General features: G+C 28.8%; 1 protein-coding gene across 1 annotated transcript in view; it reads left to right on the plus strand.

Annotated features, from left to right (window-relative positions):
• Positions 1-13377: 13377 nt before the first annotated feature.
• The window catches only part of LOC103573800 (uncharacterized), a 123040-nt gene continuing 118919 nt past the window's right edge, over positions 13378-17498 (plus strand). Inside the window, exon 1 of the mRNA XM_053739259.1 lies at positions 13378-13946. The gene's annotated coding sequence lies outside the window, so the exon portion shown is untranslated. The remainder of the gene's footprint in view (positions 13947-17498) is intronic.

The following is a 17498-nucleotide window of genomic DNA, read 5'->3' on the forward strand; positions in this document are numbered from 1 at the left end:
CATATCAGACATTTAAAATTGCTTTTCCGTTGTAGAACTTTTCAAGAAATTTTTTCTTTACTTTAAAGTACCGTTAATCTTCATACATCAAAATTTATCATTATGTCATAGAAAAATATATTGTATCAATCCTCTATTAACGTCGTTTTTTTTCTATTTCATTGTAAATAATAGTGATTATTTAGTTAGTATAATAACAATTAAGTATTTGTTATAAAAATATGTTGGGTCTATAGAATTATAAATTTAAGTTTTTTTTACTTATGCATTGTTAAAAATGGAAAGTAAAATCCAGAGTGAATACGGATTTCATTTCAATCTAAATTCATTCCATTACTCGGAGTTTTAAAAAATCACTACGCATGGAGATTGTATAGAAATTTTTTTTGTGCGTGTGTTATTTCAATTCGTATTTACGCCGGCCCGGATTTTTAACACTTAAATAATTTTATATTTAATAGAAATAACTTTTTTATGAGAAATATAATTATTTTAATAAATAATTGATTCAGGTATTACACTGTAAAAAATAACCGGGGTAAGTCCAAGCAGTGTAGGTCTTAAAATTGGCGGTGTTAAATTTCAACACCGAAAGCGGTGTGAAAATAACGTCACCGCCGGTGTAAATATTCTGTACCGGTGTTAAAAAAAATTTTCTGGTGTTAAAATATTTTACTTTGTGAATATTTCTACTTACTCGATCACTATACTTGTTAATAAATTATATTTTTTATTGATTTTCATAAAGAACTGATATTTTTTGTGTTTTTTAATCTTTGAAGTTAAAGCTCCAAGTGGACGCAGTTTACCCCGCTTTTACACCAGAATTACTCCGCTTTTACACCGGTTACCCCTGATTTTACATCGATATTACTCCGCTTTTATACCGGTATTTTAACACTGCTGAATTACGCCTCTTACACCAGTATAATTTCATTTTAACACCGGGTGGAGTTAAAATGAGTCCATTTTTAACACCGCTCTTTTTACAGTGTAATAATTAAACATAATATATAATTTGTTATTTATTTAAATTTATTTTATGGGGAGAAATGTGTGCCAAGAAATTTCTTTTAGTCTTAAGAAACTTTTTGTTTACATTTTATAATGCAAATTATTTTTCACGCCCAGAAATCATTTTTCTCTATGTATTACTAGTTATAGTAACATAGTATATATTTTTAATTTCAATAAAGTATGAAATGTTATTTCGTTGTATGGTTGATGTTAGTCCGAAATTACTCCGCTACAAAAAATCCCTATTCACTCCGCATGCGAAGATTTTTTTTTAACTCCGAGTGACGGAGTGAATTCGGGCTGAAATATAATACGTATTTACTTTCAATTTTTTATAGTGGATAGTTGTTCTTATTATTTTAGATGGTAACCGTTGTTATGGCAATGCTGACGGAGTCATTTTTAATACCAACTAAGATAGTACAGATCCATCTTGATACAGTTCATCCTCGTTACAAGACAGTCGGAATGATAGGTGAAAAAATTGTTAGAATTCGGGTTCTCCCACTATCATGCTTGATAGCGTTTTGCGTTTTTGCGAACTTCGCTATATGACTATCGGTGTTTTATTTCGTAAAAGAGATTTACTGTATTTTTTACTTAAAGTAAGACTAACTTAGTCTTATAACAAGGACTGGGCGCAAAATATAAATAAGGCAATTGGTGGAGGAAGAGTTCTAAACAATTTTTAAAAAATTGAGGGGAAGAGTCTTACAACGGAGTCTCATAACGAAGTTAGACTCGAGTAAAAATTATCATGTACCGTAGGAGAGCCTATTATTTTCACATAATAGTTTTTATTATGTTAACGTCATAGTATAAATATTACGCTACGATAGTTAATATTGCAATTTATTTTTTCTCCATGTAGTTATTGATCAGAAATATACAGTACACATATTAAAAAGTAGCATTTCGATTATCAGTAATGACATATAGGAACATGTAATCAAGCAGATTGATTGCCAGGATATCAGATGTTATGTTTATGTGAATATCGTTTTAGAGGTTTCATCCGAAATGTACATACTAGATGGATGACTCGTCAGTGGAGTGGCTCAATGCTTGAATGTATGACGGTACTATGATTTACAGCCACACTATAGTCTATAGATCCGTAGTGATAAATAGAGCGGTTTAAGGTAAAGGATACACTTGAATTACTTCATTGACGAATATATCAAGTACATATATCTATATATCTATAAGTAGAATGAAACCGTTAAAAATAAATTCGTAAAAGTGATTGTATGCTTCGATGGGAATCTATATTCGCACTTTATTATATCATAAAACAAATTTGTTAAATTAAATTTGAGTTTTTTGTTTCTTATTTCGAAGTTATATTTGATCTACAATAAAATCGATATTATTTAGAAATCGAATTCGTATACGTTGACAATTTTTTGATAATGATGTATCATCATGTTGTAATAAAATTTATCTTTTTTGTGCGACACACTCTCTAAAACTGAATTAGTAAAAATTAGTGAATATTCACTAACAGAGTGATAGCCGTACCACGTACTTCAAAAAGTGGTATGTCTATAATTCTAAATTAGTAAATATTGACTATTTCCTAGTTAATTTCGCTAATTTATTTTTAGAGAGCATATTAGTGACATAATTATCGAGACTAACAATATTATAACATAATATTTTATCTACACGATGGTAATAATTATCATCCTGAATTGTAAATATATATATTAACCGTTACTCTAAAAATACTACTAGTTATTATATCATGTAATAAATATCACAAACATATATCTTTCACAATACATCAAAGATATAAGTTATTAACTTGCGTTCCAATTATTATAATTCATATATAGTAACTATTATTGTCTTCAATGAGAATGATTGTCATGCTTCACGAAGAGTATATTGCAAAGCAGAGATGAAATAAGACGATTGCAGCTAGACGAGGGTGAAGTTGATATGACTACCCGAGCCGAAAGCGAAGGCTGACATTGACCGACGTCTGAAATTGTGTTTTATCCCGTGCCACGCATTATATTTTTCACATTATCTACATTGATACTAGAAGTTTTAAAGTCTGGAGCCAGTCGAAATAGGCTAATTTCGGACCAATAGCACAGCAAAAAATAATGCTACATTTTAAAAAATGCTGTCCATCAGTGGTATCGTCATTTTGTCGATTTTTTTCATCGGTACTGGACTTTGAAAAATTCCATTTCGTTTACAGCATTAGTTAACAAAAAAAAAAGTCTGTGGACGATATGACAGAAATTCGTTTCGGAAAAAATGCTATCGATTAGTGGTATCGACATTTTGTCATTTTTTAAAAATTTTCTTTGATTTATAATGTAAAGAACTTGAGAGAAAAATTTCTTGGGAGAAGATATATATGAAGGAGAGGAAAGTCTCTGGTTTTAGGGAGCAGCAGCGAGAGTAGTTCGAGGCTCGCCACTAGATCGCGTCCAACCGTTTGTGCTGTCCCTGGCAAGATATATATTTTAGAATTGTTATTTTCCATACTTGAAAACAACACTGGCTCGGGTACTCCTCTGTTATTCGACAGAGTGACAAACGCCTTATAAGGAGACAAATAAGTGAGATATAGTAGAAGTATATTTTGATAATTTAGAAAGAATCTTTTGGTATCTATTTTTTTTTTCCGAAGATCAGCGTATTGTTTTATAGTGTTGTAATAAGCACCTTCGATTGTAAATATAGTGTCAATGTGAGTTTTAGTCTCAGGAACCGTAATTTTTAAAATATTACTATCAAGATCTCTAAAATCATCATGTTACAGAGTTCTTGACCTCTGCATGCTCCAAGTACTCCAAGAATCACAACCACCTTAATTCAATAAAATGAGTGATAAATCGAATATAATATAAAATAAATTTTTTTTAATTATCATTTAAGATAAACGTATGATTTCTAACCTTTGTTGCTAAATATCGATCATCTGGAGCTTCTTTTAGAAACTTGTCAATCTCACGAGACAAAAAAATTTTTTGACTGTTTCGGAATCCTGTCCTTTTTAACTTCCCGCTAAGAAAATCGACGATTTTCAAAAATTTCGAGAAGTTATTGTTTTCACCCCGATTTTCGAAAATCGAGTTTTCATCAGATGTCGACGTTTTGAGGTCCTAGGAAGCTATTCTGACTATTTTCAGAATGATGTCCGAATGTCCGAATGTGTGTGTGTGTGTGTATGTATGTAAACTCTTTGTAACTTTTGAACTAATAAATCGATTTGGATGGTTGAGGTGGCAATCGAAAGAGCTTGTTAGCCTTCAACTTTCCTGAAAATTTCAGATTATTTGATCGAATAGACTCGAAAATATTGGCGAATTACGAAAAAAAACAAATTTTTTTTGTTTTTTATTGATTTCTCAAAAACGACTTATACGATCGACTTCAAAATCTAATCAGCTCTAGTACTCAATAAAACGCGTCGATTGCCACCTCAAACATCAAAATCGGATAATTCGTTCGAGAGTTATCGCGGGAGAAAGAAATGGTGAAAAACGATTTTTTCTAAATATTTTTGAAACGACTGACGCGATCGATTTAAAATTTTAATCAGCTCTAGAACTCAATAAAACGCGCCGATTGCCACGTCAACTATCAAAATCGATTGATTAGTTCAAAAGATATCGGCGTTGAAAAGTTAAAAAAATAACATTTTATGTTATTTTTTCCGGATAAATCAGAATATAACGTACTAAAATGTGCCTGATATCATACCAACTCATCTTTTTTATGGTTTCTTTCGATCATATAATGTCATCGAACTTGGTTTTTAGTTTAAATCATATTATCAACAAAAAAATCGATAAAACGTAGTTTTTAATATTTTTATCGGATATTTCATATTTTATTGTTTCTTACATGAGTCAAAATTTATTTAAATCTTGATTTTGATCCCCGACATTGATTTCTGCCTCAATACACTTATTTTACTGAACAAAATCAGGAACTAAATTTTAAAAACCGCTTCATTGATGATTTTCGATTCTTAAATTTTAAAACTTCAGCATAACAGGTAACTTGTTAGAGCTTGAAAAGATCATAAAAAAACAATTGCATGTGATAGCATTTTCGAGCTCGAAGAGCTCGAAAATATATCTACACTAATGTTTTCGAGCTCTTTGAGGTCGAAAACAGCGGAAAGTTTTGGGGCTGGCCGCAGGGTCAACCGACAGACCGATTTTTTTTTTTTCAAGAATGCTTAAAGACGAGGATACCTACCGATATCAACATTATGCCTAGAATTTATTGTACTCTTAAGTATTGAGTATGTTGACGATAATGTAGTCGGAGTGTATTTTGTTGCTTGGTCAACGGAATAGCTCAAAACCACATCTGACCACGATTTTGCTCCTTGAATTTTTTTCTAATCGGTAAATGCATCGTAGCAACTAAGATACCGGTCTTTCGATTTATCTGACAACAAATCAAGCGAAGCAGTTTTTGCCTTTTCTAAAAGATGATGTGGTGTACCTTCGCACATATCATCATCATTTTCAAAATTTTATTCATTATTTTCACTCATTTTAAATTATTTTATTTATTTATTTTGTACATACGTACGTACACACATACATACACTCGGGCATCCTCTTGAAAATAGTCAGAATAGATTCCTAGGACCTCAACACTCATTCAAATATACTCAACAAGATTTAAATTCATACCCTTGAAAGATAATTTATTAACGAATAAAACAAATTTAATTTCAAGTCTTTTTTTTTTAAATAATGATTGAAAAAAAAAAAAAAAAAAAAAAAAAAATATATATATAAACAAATCCTGTGATGTCCGTCAGTATGTACGGATGTTGGTAAACACATTAACTAATAAAATACACAACCGATTGATATTTTTTTTTTTTTTTTATTACACTTGAATTCTTAAACAGAAGAAGCCTTATGAAAATCACTATTCAAAACTTTTTGGTTTCATTAAAATTAATATAAATCAAAAACTAACAATTCACGAAAAAATATAGCGGCCATATTTGTTTTTTATTATCATTATTATACTCATTTATTATTATCATACACATTTATTATTATTATAATTTCTTAGCAGCTCACAGAATATTGAGCTCACCTTTCTTTGATGGTGATTCATGGGAAGGTGTACGTATAATTGAAACAAGAATCGGTTTACTTTTTAATCGTAATAATAATGTATAAACTTCGTTTAAAGATGGTAAAAGCAACACCGTAAAGGGAACCTCCATCACTAATAAATATTGCAATAATTTAGTATTGGGTCAAATTTTCAATGATTTATCAATCCGAAATCATGTTTTATAATTAACAAATTAAAAAATTTGAAATCAGTTTGATCCTGTGCGTCACTTCCAAAACATCCCGCTGTTTTTGAGCGCTTAGAGCTCAATAATACTTTTTCACACTAGTATTTTCAAACTGTTTGAGTTAAAAAAAGTTAAGTCATAGATTGGGCTACGAAAATTCAATAAAATTAAACATAATTTTAAAAATCGTTTTCTGTTTCATTTTGATCCAATTTAAAACTTCTTTTCAATTACTTATATTTATTCTTGACGAACCTTACGTTTCATAAACAATAATATTAAAAAAAAATTTAAGAATTAATACTTTTTCCGAGTTATTTTTGATTATTCGAATTTTTGTAGTGTAAAACAAGGCTACTTTTTTTTGGACTCTTCGAGCTATAAAAACCCAATGCAGTAATGAATATTTTTGAACTCAAAGAGCTCAAAAGTGTATTCACAGTAACATTTTCGAGCTTAAAAAAAGCGAAAAAAGCGAGAAGTTTTGGGGCTGGCCTGCAGTATCAAAAGTTCCAGATTTTTATTTTTGAGTCATTTTTGTTTAGAAAAATGTTTTTATTATTGAGTGAGCAAATGAGTTGTGCACGTTTGGATTTTCCAACTTTTTTTGGAAAATTTTCAATTTTCTTAGCGGGAAGTTAAAAAATTAAATATAAAATGCTCAATTATATTTTCAAAAGTGATTTTGGAATGTTCAAAGACATTTCAAAACATAAACTTTTCTTATGAAATTTTGGAAGTACCGGATCTACTACAGCTGCTGATGTAGCAACTTCTTTTTTTTCGGAGAATAAAATATTCTATACTATTGTTCTAAAATAAAATCCAGCATTACATTTATTTATTTTCGCAATGTTCTAAATTAATTTCAAGTAACTAAACTCTAGAAAGTGAACTAAATTGTAATTAAAATCAAGACATAAATTCAAGGAAAAATGTCAAAGAATAAAATAGATATGAAATTATAGCAGAATACTTCAAATCGATAATTGATGTTAAGCACATCTAGAAATGATAATCTAATTTGTATTAATATTTACGTGATAGGTTTCCTGAGACGTTCTGCAAACTGCCAATTCTTGACGTCATAAAAAAAGGATTAAATATTCATGATCTTTCATCATTATTGTTCTAAAATTTTCTATCTTATAATATTTATGATAAAAATGATAGTAAACTAATTCAACTTTTGTTATTTTATCAGTGAAACTAAACCACGATAATATTCATACGAAATTAAAAAAAATTTTCGTATTTTGCTTTACTTTTTCTGCAGAATCGAACATCGTGCGCTTAAAAATGACGAGTAAGAAACTTGAATGAAGATGAGTTAATTAAAATTAAGTCAATTGACGCAAACCATAGATACTCCAATGTAATTGGATATATAAAAAACGTCTAAAAGATAAGAGGGTGCACTAAAATTCTTCAAAATATGAAATATAGTAAGACAAGGTAACAATCTTTCCCAACTAAAATGATGTCTTGAAAACTAAAGTATTATTTTTCAAGAGAGAAAAAAATTTAGATAATCATATCTCAGATAAGACAAAACTGAACAATTGTTATCAAATGAACCATCGGAATATTTGGAGAAAATTAAAATTTTAACAATATCATCACTAATTCAAATATTTAAGAGTAAAAAAAAAAATAGTATATTGTGTGACAAGGGATGAAACAAGATGATTTCAGACTAGGGTGAGGTTGACTGACATCACCCGCAGTCTGAAATCGTGTTTTATCCTGAGTCACATACTATATTTTTCATAATTATCTGCATCGGAACTTCAAGGTTCAATATAAGCAGCCAGTAAGAAACAAGTCAATTTCAAGCCAATGATGCGGAGAACTGGTAGAGAATGAGAGATTTGTGATTCGCAGTCACTTATTAAATAGTAAATCAGACAATAATATTATTTTTACTCACTTTTTAGTAATTTTATTTGGTTAATCAAAATTGTCACTTAAAAAATGAAATGACAAGCAAACAAATTAGAGTAATAAGGCTGCAAATGAACATTAAAAATAACTTACAATGGGCAGAAACAATTGTGTTTCTTTCCAAGGGAAAAAATACGCATGTTTCTGCCCGCTGTATAAAGGTATTTTTGAATTACGAATTCGCTAGCAGTTGTTTGCAGCATCGGCTTGAAATTAGCTTGTTTCGACGGGCTGTAGAGACACTGAAACTCCGAGTTTCAATGCTGATATCATGAAAACAAAATTGTTAAAAAGCATATAAAAAAATTACAGCAGCAGTATATAGCTACTATAATAATGCACGTGTTAAAATGCTACAAACATCATGTCAGATCTTCGTTTTCAAAGCTTTTTATTTTGATCATCGTATGGATGTGATCAACTTTTTAACTATTTCTAACATATCCAATATCACATTAAAAAAATTGAAAAAAGTCATTGATTTTTCCAGTCTGACGATGTTGTCATAAAAGATCATTCTGCTAAAGAGGAAAATATCGAAGAATTACGGATTACTCGCGTTCCGTTACTAACGTATTCGCTCATTACGCTTTCGTACTGCTCCAACCGACCAAGATTCGAGTTTCTGATGGTTAAGAAGAGGTGAAGAGTAGGACCGAGAAATACATTGGGGTAAATGATAGGATCCACCCTCATCGCCTCATTTGCTTCTACCTCTTCTACTCTTCTGCTTTTTAGACTCGATTTCACGATGATGATGGCGTTTGACGATGCGAAAGATGCTAGGAAAATTTACCATTAGCATTATCCTATTTCCCGATATATATATATTTATATATATATATATATATATATATATATATATATAATGCATATATTTAAGATTAACAAGATGTGAAAGTCCATTTCACAATTATGATTATGCTACCCCTGGTATTCATTCTATATATATACATAGTTGATTCGATTTGTTTTTGATTTAAATTAATTTTTGAGTTACTCACATAATTATTATAATTTCAATCGATTTTATAAATTAAAACTAATCGACTTGATTTAATTATTAATTTTACCTACTTGAAATTATCATTTTATTTAATCTAGATATTTATCTATAAAAACCTTGAGCACATGATATGTATTTCAATTAATTGATGAGACTGCCTATTAAGTAAAACCCATTTTAATATTTGATTAATGGCTCAAAACCTTTTTGCCATCTCTTGTCTTTTCGAAAAACTTTTTTATTCATTTTCTGATAGTAAACAAATATAATTATTAAGTTAATAATATAAAAGTTAAAAAATTTTGTTTTCCTTTATATTACAATGCATATAATTACTAATTGGCTAGAGTAGAGTAATTTTACTAACTACATGATAGAAATTAAACAGATCAATTTGAAATTTCAGCTGTTATTCAGCTGTTTTGGATATTACACAACAATTGCACGGAACAAGCAGACTGACAGCTTTCTACAACCATATGTTGCTTGAATATATCATCAGTAGGAGTTTTAAAATTTAATTATTTGCTAATTCAATAATAAACATTAAACTGTAAGTTATTAGCAAAAACGAACATCCCTCACATAACGTATATAAACTTTTTGGCGTATAATTAAAACTTTTAGAAGTATATAGTTAAAGTAATATTTATTTATTTTTATTAATATTAGGAAACAATTTTTTCATTCAAAATAATTATTTTGGATTATGAGACAGTCTTAATTATACAAAAAATCCGTGTAAAAAAAAAAGAATTAGATATAAATTCGATATGTCAAACTCCGAAACTTGAGACATTTTTGAACTTTTGTCGAATTTTTTCGAACTGATGTAAAAAACTCTAGAATAGAATTGGGAAACGGAACAAAAATTTTTCAAGGAAGTTTATTCATTATTTACTAATTGGCATAAAAGTTTGAAATTTTTCAAAATATAAAAAAATCAAATTTAAGTATCAAGAATGGTCAGAGTTTTCGATTGACATGAATCTCATACGGAAAAAAAATAGGTGCTGAAATAGAACGCAGTTCTATGAGAGCAACAGAACAAAATCCTGTTGCTGCAGCATAATTTTTCCTGTGAAATCAATAGGATAAGAAACAACTTTCATGAACTAATTTTGTTTATCCCTATAATAAAATTCCAAAATTTTAAGTTTGGAAACAATTAAAATTTTTTTTCGAAGTTAATTTTTTTTTTTCAAAATTGGAATTTTCGTGCAAAATTTGAATTTTTTTTGAAATTTTATTGTACTAAAAAAAAAAAATTGGTACATGAAATTTGTTCCTTATCCTATCGATTACACAGGGAAAATCCTGTTGTTGCAACAGGATTTTGGCCTGTTGCTCCCACAGGTTGTACCCTGTTGTTGTAACATGAAAATCTTGTTACTGCAACAGGATTTTGTTCTGTTGCTACCACAGGACTGCGTCCTGTTGCAGTGCCTATTTTTTTCCGTGTATGAAAATTCGAGAAAAATGTTCAATTTTTTATTTTTTCGAACTTTATTTGGAATGCAAAAAAATCAAACTTTGTTTCGCAAAAATGATTAAAATTTCCGATATTTCAGTATAGTTATTTTCATGAGTTTGGAAGTTTGAAAAAAAAAAACCGAATTTTAAACTTTGGTCATTTCTGCAACTCAAATTGATTTTTTTTCAATTCGAAAATAGCTCGAAAATTTACAACTTTTATACTGATAAAACTCATGGAAAAATTCCTTGAAAATTGGAATTTTCGACCATTATTAAGACTAACTTTTGTATATTTGAGAAATTCAGTAACAAATAAATAAATTTCCTAAAAACGTTCTTGTAGAATTTTTATTTCGTTTTCCAATCCTATCTTATAATTTTTTCATGTTTGTATTTCTATTAATATTAAGGTACATATTACAAAGTACAACACGTCGAACTTTTTTCGAAGTTTTTTTTACACGTGAATTTAATAGTTATTAAATACAGTGAGTTTGTAAAAATCACATCCACACTTGTAGAATGAAAGGATAATCAACTTGATCTTGTTAAATAATTAATTTTAATACTCTGTTTTAATAAAACGTTGTACGTCAATTAAATATAGAAAAAAAAATTTTATAGTATAATAAATCATATCACAAAATTTACTGAAGCCAAATAAGTACCTGAGTTGATTTAATAACATTTTGCTAGAGAAATTAAAAACTCCACGTAAAAATTTTTGAAAACTAAACTTGTTCCGCAACGGGATAGTAGCATAAGGTTTTAAGTGCAATTTATAAACTCAGAATTTTCTAAGAAGGAACGTGACTGGACTTTAATACTTTTGAATTTTATTTGCCAATTTAAAATATAAAAGTATCAAATTTCTTGATACATATATATGTACGGGGTTGTATTAAAAAGCCATCGATAAATAATGTAAAGTTGAATTATATAAAGATTTTCAAAAGCAAACTAGCACTCTTTACAAATCATTAAGGTTGAATGCATGAACATTTAACATTAATATACACATAGCTCGACGTGTGATGTATGGTATGTGTATATAAATACCAAGCGTTATATGCGCATATGTATAAGGTCGAGTATTTAATTATACATCCAGGATGAGGTGCACGCGAGAGCCGAATTTTAAAATGAGAGAGAAACAATTAACCCGAATAAGGTAATAATCCTCCCTTCAGGCTGTTGGGGAGACCTATGTGTTATACCACGCGAGAAATTTCCATGAAAATTTCCATCACATATACAGCGTTGATGCGCTCCAAATTACTCGGCTGAATTAATTGTGCTGATTTATATTAATAGATGGTAGAAAATTAAAAAGCGAGAGAGAAAAAGAGATATAAATAAATAAAAAAAAAAAAAAAACTATTGTATAAACACGCACAGGAGGTGGTCTGGATTCAAACCAAGAATTCCCGGCTAGTGTTTGAACAATCCTCAAGAGTATCTTGAAATATTTTCTTAATCATGATTAAATGAAAAAAGTTTAAAAAAGTTTAACGATTGCTTATTTATTATTTTAAGCTCCAGATGTTAGTTATCTCGATAAGATTTCTGTAAAACACATTGTAAACAGTGTGTATAAAATATAGTTAAATCTGAAAAAAAAACATCGTTAGTGTAAAAAATAATAAATTTTTTTTCTTTAACGAAAAATTTTTTACTCTATTAATTTTATAGGCTGTATATATAAATTTTTGAATCGGAGCACATGAAAAAAATTATGATACTAAATTTAGACGACGTCTAAAATTTTTTGATTTTTTTTTAAAAAGGTAAATTACAAAAAAATAGTTTTTTAGATTTTTCACATGTGCATATTTTTAGTTTCTTTTTTTTTTGTGATTAATTTGTTGAAAAAAAAATCCAAAAATTATTAATTTCTAACTTCAGGATCATCAAAAATTTTAATTGTTTTTTATAATAAAAGATATATGTATGTGATTTCTAAAAAACAATTTTGATAGATCGTTATGATTGAAAAAATGAGATATTTAAATGATTCTGAAGTTAGCCGTCTAATAATTTTTGGATTGTTTTTAAAACGATAAACTATAAAGAAAAAGTATTTTGAAAAATTGCACCTATAGATTTTTAAATTTTCTACATGTGCATTTTTATAATATTTTATTTTTAATTGATTTGTTGAAAAAAAAAATCCGAAAATTTTTTATTGTCTGCAAACTTTAGGATAATTATATTTAAATAGATTTACATGGATTTGAATATTTTTTTTCCTTAAAAAAAGTGAAGTAATCGAAGGACGAATGTAACGGACATTTGTTGAGCCTTCTGCGCGATAGAATCCTCTCTACTCTTCCTTTCTCTGCATCCTGTTACTTATACAGCTTTTGCCTGGTTTCTGTTCAGTCTTCAATACATAACAACACTCAACCATACTTCTGTTCTGTACATCACGAAAAATCGTGCTCACTATGCGGCGTCGATAGACTACTCACAGTATCTTCTCAACTAGTACCCATAACTTCGTGTATTTTCGTATGCTGTCGTTAATCTCCGGTCTTTGTGTCGACGATCTGTAGCGCAAGATGGCAACCAAGTCGAGGTGAGGGGATTGGCCGAAATATATTCGCTTCTCGGTTCTCGCATCAGTCGCCTATGAGGCCTCGTAGCAGGTGGGATTATGTTTGTTTATTGTATTGGTCATTAAATGTGTGTTGAGATAAAAACATCGCTACACTAGTGACCGAGAGAAATGGCCGCCGTACCGGGTTAAATATTTTATTTTTATTATTTTATTATGTAACTCTATTATTCAAATTCAAACAAAAATACAATTATTAATTATTGTACTTTAGTTGTGTACTTGATCATCAGAAAAAATTATTTACAAGCTAAATAATTTAATTGTTTGTATTCAGTTACAGCGAATCGGTTCGTGCATGTGTTATTTTTCAAAAAAGTTTTTTCTTACCGTTTACTCATTCGTGGAATATGAGAAAATAAAATATACGGTAAAGTTGCTAAATAAATATATGGTTTTTTTTAGACTTGGAGTGAAGAGTGCCATTCAACTAGAGTGTTTTTAGTGTTGATTTGTGTACATATTTGTGTGTGTGAATCGCGACAATTCGAATTTAGTTTTATTCCCGAGGCGGTTGGATTTAATAATTTTTTCGATACCCCAAGGATCCATTTGATTGAAAAAATTTTATACAGTAATTGGTAAGTTAAAGTTACTTTTATAATTTTTTATTTTCTTAATAGTTTATCTTTTCGTACTTAATGTTTTTCTATAACACCCAAGCGACGGTAAAAGAAATCGGCAAATAACTCCTTCGTCTGAGTTTTGTTTAAAAGTAATCCAGAAGTTTTTTTTTTTTTTTTTTCTATGGTTGATGATAAATTTGAAAACTATTTTTTGCCGTAAGATGAAAGATATTTGTTGTTAGTGATGATAAAAGTATAGATGATGGACTAATGTTTGGATAGGCTTTAGTATGAAGAGGATTTCCAAGTTGTTTTAGGGGAAAATGGAGCATATATAACAATATGACATGTGTTATATATATGTATCATTTTACATAAAATAAATTTAAATGAATAATGTAGAGAATAGTGTTGCCTGCCTGCTGATGTTTATTTGTGGATAACATATTTTTTCGATTTCATTTTTTTTTGTTTTTTATTCCCATGTTGGTTAAAGTTAAGCCTTGCAGTAAAATAACGAAGAAAAGGAGTTAGATTGGATAAAATGATAAAACTATGACAAGAGCTGTTTCATGCAAATATGTAGAAGGATTTGTGCATGTGTGTGGTGTGTATCAAGTTTGATTGCTGCTGTTGTACTCCAGACCATCGTGTACTCGTTACAAGCGTGTTCGATGCTAAAACAATAACGTTCAAAAATTTCAAACCTTGCAAAAGTTTATGCATAGAATAATTATCATACCGAAAACAAAAAAAAATATTGTTAGATTATGTTATCCCTGAATTTAAAAAATGCTTTGGAATAATTCAAAACAATTCGAAATGATTTAAAACAACTTATATTGACTAATATATGGCTAAGATATACACTTAACATGGAGCAAATAATTTTTCTTAATTAGGGATGCTTTGGGAATTTTTGGTATCTTTTTGAATAATAACGACACTCGAATTTAATTTTAATAAAGTTTCACTTATTTATTGAGAAATAACACAGAAAAATTGATTTTTATATGTATTACACTGAGTATTACAATTACACTGAGAAAAAAAATACTATTGTCCAAACAAGAATTTCTTGGTTCAAGAAATCAGTTATAAGTATTTATTTTATTATTAGTAATAATTAATTTCTTGAGAAAAGAGTATCAAATTTATATAGATATTATATGCATTTGTTATTATATTATGGGTAAACAAAAGAATAGCTTTGCTTGAATTAAATAAAAATTATTTTCATTAATTCTACGAATTCTTGAGACAAAATTATATATTCTCGAAAATTATCAAGAATATATGTACTTGTATCGAGTAAATTTTCTTAGTAAAAGTATTTTTTTCTCAGTGTATATTAATAGAAAATTGATTTGAATGTCTTACAACTACACGGAAAGAAAATTCCACTAAAATTTACAATGTCAACATCGTAATCGTGGACTAGACTTTCATGGGCGTCAATTTTTAAATGTCTTATTTCAAAATTTACTAGAGTCTTTGTTAAAATTACAACGTAGGTTATATTCTTTACTTTTTAACATCGTATTTTTTACAAAAAATAAAGTAAATTTTGAAATAAGACACTTAGAAATTGACGCCAATGAAAATCTCGTCCACGATTACCGTGTTAAAATCGTAAATTTTAGTGGGATTTCTTTCCGTGTATGATAATAATATTGCTAATTATAGAAACTAAGGAATGATACTTTTATTCTATTTAAATCAAAGTTATTCTTAATTAATAACTCTGTAATTAATCTTAATTCTTTCTGACTAACTACCGGCGATCAGCGATTGCAGGTGGTGCTACAACTAATATTATTACGCTCTGAGAAAATTTAAACAATAAGTAGTCATACAGCTGATAGCAAACGTAAAAACATCACTGTTAGCACTTTTGGAAATTACCGTGGAAATAATGTATGGAGGCATAACAATTTATAAGGTTAATTTATTGATCGATAATATAAATTTTTCGATGAATTATATACTGGGCTCGGTTATGTCACCTGGCAAATTTAAAAATCCCTAGACAATTAACTTATTACTTTAAAAGCGAGAAAAAAAGCCGTGTCAAAAGTCTTGACAGATTTGAAACTCCCAGAAGTTTTAAACGGTTCAGTAAAGCCATTGAGAAATTTTTTTCTTTTTTTTTTTTTTTTTTTTTTTCATTTTTTTATTATAGAATATCTTAGAGTCATAGGGGAAACCGGACGAGAAAAGTAGGGTGCCGACTAGAAACGAGGGTTGTCTCTAGGGAGAATAAGAGTGAATGAAATAAATGTCCATGATAGTTGTCACACGTTTAAATGCAAGCTGGATTTAGTCATTTAAATATGGGCATTAACGTTATTTCATTTAATGGAATTAGCGAAATGAAGAGGAAATAAAGAATAAATAAAAATTGTTAAAAAGAGACAAGTTAAATATAGGCACACACAGTATATAGAATTAAAATACTTTTATAATATTGCATTGATATTAAATTCTATCTTGATGTTAGAAGCTATAAGTATAGATGTATTTCAAAACTCTTAACTTGTGGTTTTAACTTTTTCACTTGAATATATAGTAAAACTAAGTTTTTCTTAATAGTATGTACTTTAATAGACCTAAAACTTTAGCAACTGTCTTGTAAGTAGTAACTTGCACGTTGAACGCATAGTTTTTAAACTTTAAATCGCTTTTTAAAATATCTAGTCTACTCTATTTACACTTCCAGATACTTTGATTATTATTTTCATTAATAGTAAACCGATAAAAATAATTCATTATTATCAGTTATTTAACTTAAAAGTTAATAATATTCCAAGTCTTCGTAATTTAGATTTGAATTTAGAATTTGAATAGATGAGAGGTATAACAACTGCCAAATGATCATAGAACATATAGTTATATTTGTATTACACTTAGCTGAAAATTTTGTGAGCATTCGATTCTGAGTTTGGGAGCAATAGTTTTATTGTGTTAAGGTTGAGATTTATTTAGTACCAATGCATATTTAAATGCATTTCCTTTACGTCAGAATCGATTGTTGAGGCGCATACATATATGATGTATTCATATATTAATATATATATATATATATATATATATATATATATATATATATATATATATATATATATATATATATATATATATATATATATCAATGATTCAATATTATTTCGGTCTTGGTTTCAATTAATTTTTTATTTTTCTATTTGATTTAGTATCTTGATTCACCTCTTTGACCCGATACACCATACTCTCTGGTGCATTGACTATTTCGATGTTAAATATTTTTCTCCAAGTCTTTTCTACCTTCTGGGTAATTCTAGAGAATTGTTTCTGCTCTACCAACAAGAGAGCTCGCCATATATATACTCATGGAAAACATGTTTGAATGCAAGGTTGCTTGTGTCTCTGTCAACGTATACTTTTCTTTGTACTTTTACTGTCTCTCTTTCTCTTTGCTAGACACTAAAGCTGTCTCCATGTTCGAAATGCATTAGGAATTCTACCTATTGGGATTACCGCGATTTTATTGAATTTCACGAACCGTGACACGTTTAACAAAGGTGCAAC

The sequence above is a fragment of the Microplitis demolitor genome, chromosome 5 (assembly GCF_026212275.2).
Source record: "Microplitis demolitor isolate Queensland-Clemson2020A chromosome 5, iyMicDemo2.1a, whole genome shotgun sequence".
NCBI lineage: Eukaryota > Metazoa > Arthropoda > Insecta > Hymenoptera > Braconidae > Microplitis > Microplitis demolitor.